Consider the following 9,209-nt stretch of genomic DNA (forward strand, 5'->3'; position numbering starts at 1 on the left):
GGGCGGGGGGCGAGTTCGGGGCACTTGCTGGGCTCGGGACCGAGCGGTAGGGCGGGGCGGCGCTAGGGGCTGGGCCGGACCCGCGGGGAGAGGGCGAAGGGGGGAGCCGGGGGGGGAGTAGGGGCGTGGAGTTGCGAGCGGGGTCTGGCCTCGGCCGGGGGCGAAGGTAGATCGGCGGGGCCGCCAGCGGAGGGAGGGAGGCCCGCGGCAGCGCGGCGGCAGCGAAGGCCAGCTTCCGCGGAGTTTGTGCCCGGGCTTCCCGGGCTCCAGCCGCCACACGCGCACAAATGGGGCTAGGGGACTGACTGGTAAGCAACTGCGAGTGTTAGACGGTGTTCGGCGGCGATTCCGGGAAAAGCAAGGAAAGACACCGTCTGCAATTATGCCGCACCCCCCCCACCTCTTAGCATCTGGATTTTGCTCTCAGGGGGCCGCGGACCCTCCCTGCCACAACCCTTCCACTCTCCTGCACTCCCACCGCCTCCCCCCTTCCTAGGCCATCTGACTCTCCTAGGGGTATGTGTTTGGGGGTGAACGACGGCGTTTTAAGGGGGCGGCGGTATACTCTCCCTCCCGCAGCAGCAGCCTAGTTCGTATCTTATTCCTACATGTAGCGTCGCTTCCAGTCTTGTGGACATTGGGGTTTAGATAACCTACCCCCATTCCCCCCCCCCAGCTATTTGATGGCTTTTAAGGAAAGGGAGGAATCCCTGGATTTCCACGCCTAGAACAAGGTTGAGGACTGAGATTCACCCTCAGCTCACTTCCACTACCAACCCCTCTTTCCTTGTAAGCCATTTCCACGAGGATCCGAACTTTGGGGGGCGGTATTAATGTGCTTCTCTATCTCTACACAGGGTCGTCGTGGCCAAGGATGGCTGGTCTCTGAGGGAAAGTACCCACCAGTCCAACTCGGGTCGCCCCCACTATTACTTCGGTGAGGGGGGCAACGCTAAAGAGATACTGGTGGGTAGGGACCTGGTATAAGGGAGGGGGCTGGGTAGTCGCCCCCAGAGGGACTCCGTTTCTTGTAAGGTAGGGAGAAGCGAGCCCAGGTTTCAGGGGAGGCGTTCTAGGAAGGGACATGGGGGGTGGCGACGACGGGGGGGGGGCGGGAAGAAGGGGGGAGTCACACCCTGCCAGCAAGGGGAGCTTCCCTCAGGCCCCTGGGAGAAGGGGACAGAACATGTCTGTTCTGTGCTGCCCGGCAGGGGAGGAGGTCTGGGGTCTTTGGATTTGCACACTGGATCGGGCACCAGTGGCCTGAGAAAGTCAGGTAGGGGCATATGGTGGAGAGCTTTGGGGGAAGAGACAGAAACCCCTGGCCTTGGCGCCCTGATCTTTTCCCTTCCTCAACCTTCCCATTCGAGGGACACTGAGGGCTGGGGGCGTGGGGCTCTTGCAGCCCCTAGGATTGAGCGCCTCCGCCTCTCCTGGGAGTCTAGCTTTTTGCCCGGCTTGCTGCAGCCACTGCTGCTGCCTCCCTCTCCGGAATCCGCTTGGTCCTCGCAGCGATCCCCTCCTCCTCCCCTCCCCTCCCAGTGTCACCGGGGCTGCTTGGCTCTGCCCCCTTCGCCGCCGCTTGCTCCCTGCTTTCGTCCCTCCCTCTCTTGCTCTCTCCCTCCCTTCGCCTCCACCTCCCCATTCCTCCCCCCCCGGCAGGTGGCATTCTGGGAGTTGTAGTCCCATGGAGCGGCGGCTAGCGCCGCCCGCGAACCCCGCCGGACTCCACTTCCCGTCGAGCCCTGCGACCGGCACCCACTCCACCAGGCTTCGCTCGCACACACAGACACACACACACACACACCGCTCTCCCCCTCACTCTTTCGCTGGCCGCGGCTGCTGCCAGTGTGTGGCTCTGTCTCTCCTCCGCTTTGCCGAGCCCTCCCTTCTTCCTCTCAGTTCCTAGAGTCCGACCGCCGCCGCCGCCGAGAGAGAGGAGAAGGAGGTCGGTGGCGATAAGGGGCGGAGGGGGGCATCAGATCGGGGCAGTATTAGGCGGGTGGCGGCTCAGAGTGGGTAAGAGGGAGCCCGGGTGGCGGCCTGAGCCTCCCCGCGGAGCCGACCCGGGAACAGGTGCGTCTTTTTTTTCTCTCCCCCCCTCCACCTTTTGACTCCCCGGCTTTCTCGTATCCCCCCCACCCGCTTCTTTCTATCTTAAGCCTTTTCCCAGCCCTGTCCCTTCTTCGCCCCGCGGCCGCTCTGCTTGCCCCCCGGGGGCGCCGTCCTCTTCGTGTCCCCGGACGTAGCGCTCCCTGGAGCTCTCTCTGTCCTCGCCCCTCCCTTCGGGACAGCTCCCCTCCACTTCCCACCTTCGTACCCCATCCCTGCTCTACCCTACCCCCTCCTCACCCCCTTCTCCCTTAGCCAGGTGAGACTTGTTCGCCACGATCTGAGAGTCTTCTTCCTGGCTGGGCGGGGGTCTCCATGGAAACGGGGGTCGGGTTGATCCTGGGTGGGGGGAACCGCTGGAATTACCCCACTCCTCAGAAAGGGAGGTGGAGGCTACGGTCTTGTTAACTACCTGGCCCTAAGACCCCCCCCCATCCAAGGATCCAATGATCCGAAGGGAGGCTGGCCAGGAGGGCAGGGCGAGAAAGGGCTTGTTTTTTGGGGGGGGGGGTGGCTGTCCGTGATGAAGTCTTGAAGAGACCTGGAGAAAATACCCCACAACCTCAGAGGGGAGGTGCGACGGTTGCTCTTTAGGGCTGCTTTCTCCCCGGTATTGGGGTTCGGGAACCGTAGGGTAAGGGGTACCCCTAGGTGGCGGCCGGGCCTGGGTTCGGGAGTGGGAGTGCTGTGATGGGGGCAGGGGCAATTATCCGAGTCCCTGGAAAAAAGGCGGGGGATGACTTCGGAGCGCCCTGGCTCCGCTGCCCTCGCTCTAGGGGCGGGGGCCGCCGGGCCGGGCGCGGCGGGGAGGGGGCTTAAATTGAACGAGGATGAGATGGGGGCAATTCATACTAGCCCCAGCAAGCCAGGGGGAGATCCGGCGTGCAAGCTCTCCACCCGCTCCGCGCCAGGCCTGGAGGCAAGGGGTCTGAGAGCGAAGCTGAGGGGTGGAAGGAGGGAGGCTCCGGTTACGGGGCCAGGTTTCGGGATCAGGGGCAATCCCCCAGCCCTTGAAGGAGGGAGAGGGATGGCCGCGAACCCCAGGGCTCCCCCACCCCGGTTCCTAAGGGGCGTGAGGAAGAGACAGCAGGCCCAGCGGAGCTGGATTCGAGCGGATCGCGGCTGGGCAGTGGGGGGGCTTAGTGGTGGGCTTCGGGGAGCAGTCCGGCGGCGGGGCGGCGGGCGGGGCGTGGGAGCTCCGGCGGCGGCGGGAGCGGGGCCGGGCGGCGCTGGTGCCGCCGCCGCCGCTGCCGCCGCCGCCGCTGCTGCTCCTGCTGGGGCCGCCGCAGCCGTTGCTGCCGCTGCCGCCGCCGCTTCTGGGCGGGGAACGGAGGCCAAAGGGAGTCCCGTGCCGGGGCAGAGGGCGCAGGCGGTGCGTGGTGGGGAGGGGGCCGTCCTGGGGGCGGGGGCAGGCGGGGGGTGGAGCCCCCGACGGGGGGCGGTACGAGCCCGGACGACGACGACGAAGAGCCCCGGGGGCCGGGTGCATGGAGGACGAGGTGCTGGGAGAAGGAAGGGGGGGTGGGTCCCGCGACGGGCCTCGTGGGCTTGGCTCCTCGAGGTTCTGCTTCGGGACAGAGCCCTGCAGGGGCGCCCAGAGGCCCGGGAAGGGACAGGGAGGTGAACTGGACGGTGGAGGGGGCCCTCCTCACCGGGGTCCCGCCGAGGGGAAGGCTGGGCCGGAGGGACGTCCGGGGTAGGACTGGGAGGAGCCGACTGCACCTCGGCTGGGGATTTCGTGTTATGGAGGGGCGGGAGACTGTTGTAGGGAAAGATGTGGTCTAGGGGAAAGGCGAGAGGGAAGCACACTGCAAACCTGGGAGACCAACTGCTCAGGCCAGTGGAGGTGCCCTTCTATTCCGCCTGCACCTCCCCCCTCCCTCAGTGCAAGCGCTGTTTTTGTTTTATTGTTTTGAAATTTTCAGTGTTGGCTGTAGGAAGCTGTCGATGGGGTGATACTTATTCATTCTTGGTGTCTCCTAGAATAGACAGTAAGGACAGGCGTCGCTTGGCGAGGACGCGTCTAGCCCTGGGTTTAGGGGCTCTTTACGCGAGAGTAGGAAGGGGGCCTGCTAACTTCGTGCGACGGCTGAATACTCTCAAGGCAATTTGGAGGTCGTCCCCACAGCACAGAGGTGGAGTACAGTTGCAAAAATCTTTGGTGAGACTTCAAGGGGTGCAGTTGTAGGATAGTGTTATCCTGGTTGGCCGCATGGCTCTTTCAACTTAGAAGGCTATTTCTCAAAGTCACGCTGCTGAAACGTTGGGGGAAATGAACAAGGGATGCATTTGGTGTTGGAAGTGGATTAGGTTTATGATAAAATCCCAAGGTTGGAAGGGACTTTAAAGGTCATCTCATTCTGTTTACCTGACCTATCCTTGAATGTTGGGATAGAGGGATCTTTATTTTGGGGGAGATGGAAGAGGGTTTAGGGGTACTCAAATTGGATGGCGATGTCACCATGTGGTACTGAAGAGGACAGTACATAGGAAAGAAATTTCGAGGATTCCAGTGGGGATTAAATGGGATAACCCAATCCCAAAAATCACCCAGAGGCTCCAAATAGAAGCAAAAGTTTGGGGAAGGAACCTGTAAAATTTTGATGGAGAGGCAAAGTTAGTAAGGTGGACTGGGGGAGCTAGGAGGAGCAGGGGACTTGGTGACTCAAGAGAATCTGAAGGTTGATAGAGTTTAGGAGGGAAATGGTCGTTTTGAGTAAGACATGTGGCTATTGATAGGCAGACTCATCTTTTGATAAGGTAACTGGGGCAGCTGCCTTTGGGATAGATGGGGAGGACAAGAGGCACAGGCCATTGGGCACAGAGCCTGATTCAAATTGACTTTAAGAAGGCTGACCCTGTTACTAGCTATGCAGCAAGGGTTCTTTCTGTTCTGGCTTTGAGAGTCTTTGATGGAGGAAGGGGTTAAGGGGGACTGTTTCTTTAGAATAGGCTATAAGGAAAAGACAGCAAATTACTGGGATAGGACAGAGGAAAGCTTAAGTCCCTGGCAAGTTCTGTTGTTGGAGTCTGGATTGGGTAGAGTGGAGGGGAGTTCCAGAGGAAATGGTGGCAGCACCAAGGGCACTCAGAGATCTGGCTGTTCTGATTACCCAGAGCTGGTAGGGCATAGACTCCCAGGGGCCTAGACTTTTTTTGGGGAAGCAAAAGGGTTTCATCCAGGGGTCTTTTTGCTTTATTCATGCTGTAGTTCACTACATAGGAAAAAATGTTTAGTACAGGTGGCAGAGAATCTCACATGATGAGTCTGGATTATGGGTTTTGGAGAGGGGCTTCTTTTAGGAGAACACAATTATGGGAGAAAAGGACTTGAATACTAGGAAGAAGGAAAGCGAAAAGAAAAGTCAGGAAGAGGGTTGTTTAGTCAGAGAAGGGGGAAGAAAAGTGATCATCACTGGTCTCATGTCAGGGCCAACTAAGGAAATAGTGGAACCCTGAAAATTCCAGGCTGAGTTTTTCCAAAGTAAAGTCTGAAGAACCTTTAAGGCTCTTTACACTTTCATGCTAGAATCACTACGGTTGGTGCAAGAGAAAGGATGATCTTGGGTAAAAATAGGGTTGGAGAGAAACTGGTATGTAGGAAGGAATATACATATATTTACCCATAGGGAAATAGAGAATTTAGAGATAGTATATAGGCTAAAAAAGTGCAGAATGTGGAAGAGGGTGGAGTAAGGAGCCAAAGGAAGAAGGTGTTTACTTACATGTCATGTGGAGTGAGTGTCAGGGAAGGTAAAAAGTTGCCTTTGATAGCTCTTGTCCTGGGAGGGCCCAGGAAGCAGAGGTGAGCTGAGATCCAGAGCTTACAAGTCAAAGCATTAGTTAGAAAGTTCAGACTAAAATAAGTGTACTGGATGGGGGAAGGAATTTACCGACCTAAGTAGAATGGCCTTGAAAGAAGTTGAAAGTGGGAATACACCAGTTTTTCCAGTCTGCAAGTGGAAGGAATTCTAGATATAGGGAGGTGAATTATGGAAATTCCAGAGTGAAACAGGATAAAGAACAGTGGCCTTAGAGCCTTGGGCCAGAACTGGAGGGTGGGGTGGGCGCATGGAGGAGAGGAGCTAGTCAGGGGTTGGGCATCTGGACTGGTTCATTGATTCTAGGCTGAGCTTAATTTGAGATGGAATGGAATGGCCACAGTGGGGTAGAGAGCTGTTTTCCAGCATCAGCCAACATCTGGGATGGAGAGAGGAGGAGTTCATGGTTAAGTTGGGTGGGAAAATGAACACTAACTAGAGTGGAACAGAGAGCCCTGGGGAAAGTGGGCATTGTTGGGATAAAGCAGACGGGAAAGGGGACAAGCCACTGATGATTACATAACGGGAGAAGGAAGACCCAAGACCTTCGAGTTTTCAGAAGGAAAGGAAGTTTTTTAATGCTGGAGTTCCAGTTAGGTATGAGTCTATGCTTGCCAGAAGGTTTAGCGTCAGGATAACCAACGAGGGAGGTAATAGGTAATCTGCCTTTCGGCCACTAGGATGCTAGTACAGTATTTTACATAATCTCACATACTAACTAGGCTTTCTTAATGCCGGTTTTTGAATGGTTATCCTTAAAGTAATGTAGAAACTGTTCTCTTTCTAAATCGTACCCTTTCCCACTGTTCATAACTTGAAAGCGGTCTTTCATGATGAAAACTTTCTTTGGTGAACTGAAGTTGAATTCTGGTCAAGAGTAAAATTTAACTCTGCTTCTATCCCCATAATTCAAATATGCTGTTCTGTTTCCCTCTTTTTCTTTTTTAAGCCAAAGCCACCCTTTCCCCATAAAACATTTAAAAATGGATAATTGTTTAAAAAGTGGCTGCAGGCTGCATGTCAAAGTCATATTTTCCCTGGTCAATGAATTGTGATGAATTTGAAGAGCGATGATTTATTATTTGTAAAATGTGGTAATTTTCAGATTTATTCTTTGAGAGTATGTGAGGCACGATACGTCTTCATTTGGATTTTTAAGAAGATGTTAAATTAAGCGTCTGTGAAGAATTAAGAGTACTGAGGGGCAGCAAAGCTTTGTGTTTCAGGCTTCTTTACCGATTGTCGGCTAAGAAACAAAATTTGGTTACTTCATTGCTAAGGTATGCCTAGAAATCTTAGTGTTAGGGCCATTTAAGGGTACAGTCAAGTTTTGTTATAATGTTGGTGTCCGGGGACAAGGAAAACAAGCCGACTTTCATTTTTCCAAGTTCTATAGAGAAGTGTATTGTACATGACTGTGATCCCCAGGATGAGTCAGTGTACTCTCTACCTGGATCCATGAGGTGATTAGGTGTCTTGTGATGACGAGGCTTTACTCAGTTTAACTTGGTCGCTCCTTGTACAGGTTAGTATCTTGCAGTGGTTCTCAAACTTTAGCATGTCTCAGAATTACCTGGAGGGCTTTGGAGACATACTGCCTTAAGTTAGAGTCCTTGCTCTTCTACTTCCTAGCTGCGTGACAGGAAGCAAATCACTCAACTCTCTTGAACCTCTGTTTTCTCATCTATAAAATGGAGATGAAGATCCCAGTCTCACAGGACTATGAGGATTGCACAAGATGATATCTACATGGCAGACCAGGTCCATAGCAGGAGCCCAATAAATGACATCTTTTATTATATTATAATCTAGTTTTTCTGATTCCATTGAGTCCTGTGACCTTTTATATTACTTTACGGTAAACATGGAGGCAGAATTAGAACTATCAATGGCTCCTGAGCACTCCCCATGTATCTTGATTCTCTGTGCTCTTTCTCCATATTCCTGTTGTATTAGTACATAATTAGCATTTACAATGTGGTAGGAAGAAATGGCTTGGCTCATCACTCCATTATTGCATCCACCTTTGAGGTGGAACTGGCAGCTTCTTCAACAGCTGTGCTGTAACTCTGCTCAGTATTTTAGGGCAGGAACTGAAGCCTGTATATCCAGTTGAAACTTCAGGGGACATTTTGGGCCATGCTTAAAAAATGACCCAAGTGTAGTTTACTAGGGTGACATTTTAAAAAACCATTGCTTTCTGAAAAGGGCTGCTGTATTTAATTACGACTGGTTGGGCTTTCCAGATGTCTCTGACATCTGGAAGTTCCACAAAGGCTGGTAGATAGAGCCTGGGTCTTGTATGGCTCTATGACAAGGATGTTCATCAGCGATTGGATGGGAGAAAACATGTTTTGAATAGCTCAGGTATCACCAAACCAAACTTCTGAACACCAAAAAAAAATATGGGCTATAAAATAGAGATCCTTTTTGCAGCCAGAGTGGACTTTGATGCCAACAAGCAGCTATGCCAATATAGGGAGAGAGTGATAGCAGGCCAATTTAAAACAGTAGATAAGTTAACAAATTAATAATTTCGTTTTGGCTTGGAGTTGGATTGTTATTCTCTACCTGCCCCCCCTACCCAGCAGATTCACCTTCCTATTTATATTCTGCTTAGGCAGACATTAAAATGAGTTGTTCCCTGCGTACACATCTCCTGTAAGTGGCAGAAGGCAGTCCATAAGTTGGCTGGGTTTAAAAATTAGCTATGGCTAAACTACGCTTAGATAATTGGAAGTTGACTTTGTTGTTTTGTCCTGGCCCGATTTTATTTCTATGATTGTCTTTGTTGTGGAAGCAAGGAAAAGAAAGAAGAGAAAGTTTATGAGAGAGCAAGGGAAGTAAAAGGCATCCACAGACCCAGTGCTTTTTACGTGGGATTCTTGCTTTCCATGTGACCTAGAGAGAATTTCCGTTTTTCCCAGTAGTTTAACAAGTATTTACTGAGCACATATTGTATGCCTTGTATCATGCTAGACACTATTGGGAGTGGCTATTAAAAGAAGCAGAAAATATTCTTTCTAGCCTTGGGGAACCTATAGATGGGTAGGAGGATGAGTCAGTACTGAGAGTTTGAAACTCTGTTAAGTCATTGTGTGTGTGTGTACATACTATGTATTATACATACATTATGCTATATATATATATATATATGAGTAATTTATACAAAATGAGTTGAGCCCATAGTCTGGAGAGAGTAGAAAAAATAGTCTGATAATGGCCTTTCCAAATATTTGTGTGAGAGGTCCAGGAGACTTAAAAAAAAAAAAAAAA

At 52.5% G+C, this 9,209-nt stretch overlaps 1 protein-coding gene across 6 annotated transcripts in view; it reads left to right on the forward strand.

The window, feature by feature from the left end:
- BCORL1 (BCL6 corepressor like 1) overlaps positions 1–9,209 on the forward strand; it is a 62,928-nt gene that overhangs the window by 2,795 nt on the left and 50,924 nt on the right. Inside the window, exons 1-2 of one of the 6 annotated variants that reach the window (XM_040627282.1) lie at positions 170–308; positions 858–937. The exons of 2 other annotated variants lie outside the window; for them this stretch is intronic. The gene's annotated coding sequence lies outside the window, so the exon portion shown is untranslated. Of the gene's footprint in view, positions 1–169; positions 309–857; positions 938–1,777; positions 2,077–9,209 lie in introns of those variants that run through there. 3 more of the 6 variants (XM_040627273.1, XM_040627302.1, XM_040627292.1) reach the window with 3 other exon arrangements.

The sequence above is a fragment of the Ursus maritimus genome (assembly GCF_017311325.1).
Source record: "Ursus maritimus isolate PB19 chromosome X unlocalized genomic scaffold, ASM1731132v1 scaffold_X1, whole genome shotgun sequence".
Lineage (NCBI taxonomy): Eukaryota > Metazoa > Chordata > Mammalia > Carnivora > Ursidae > Ursus > Ursus maritimus.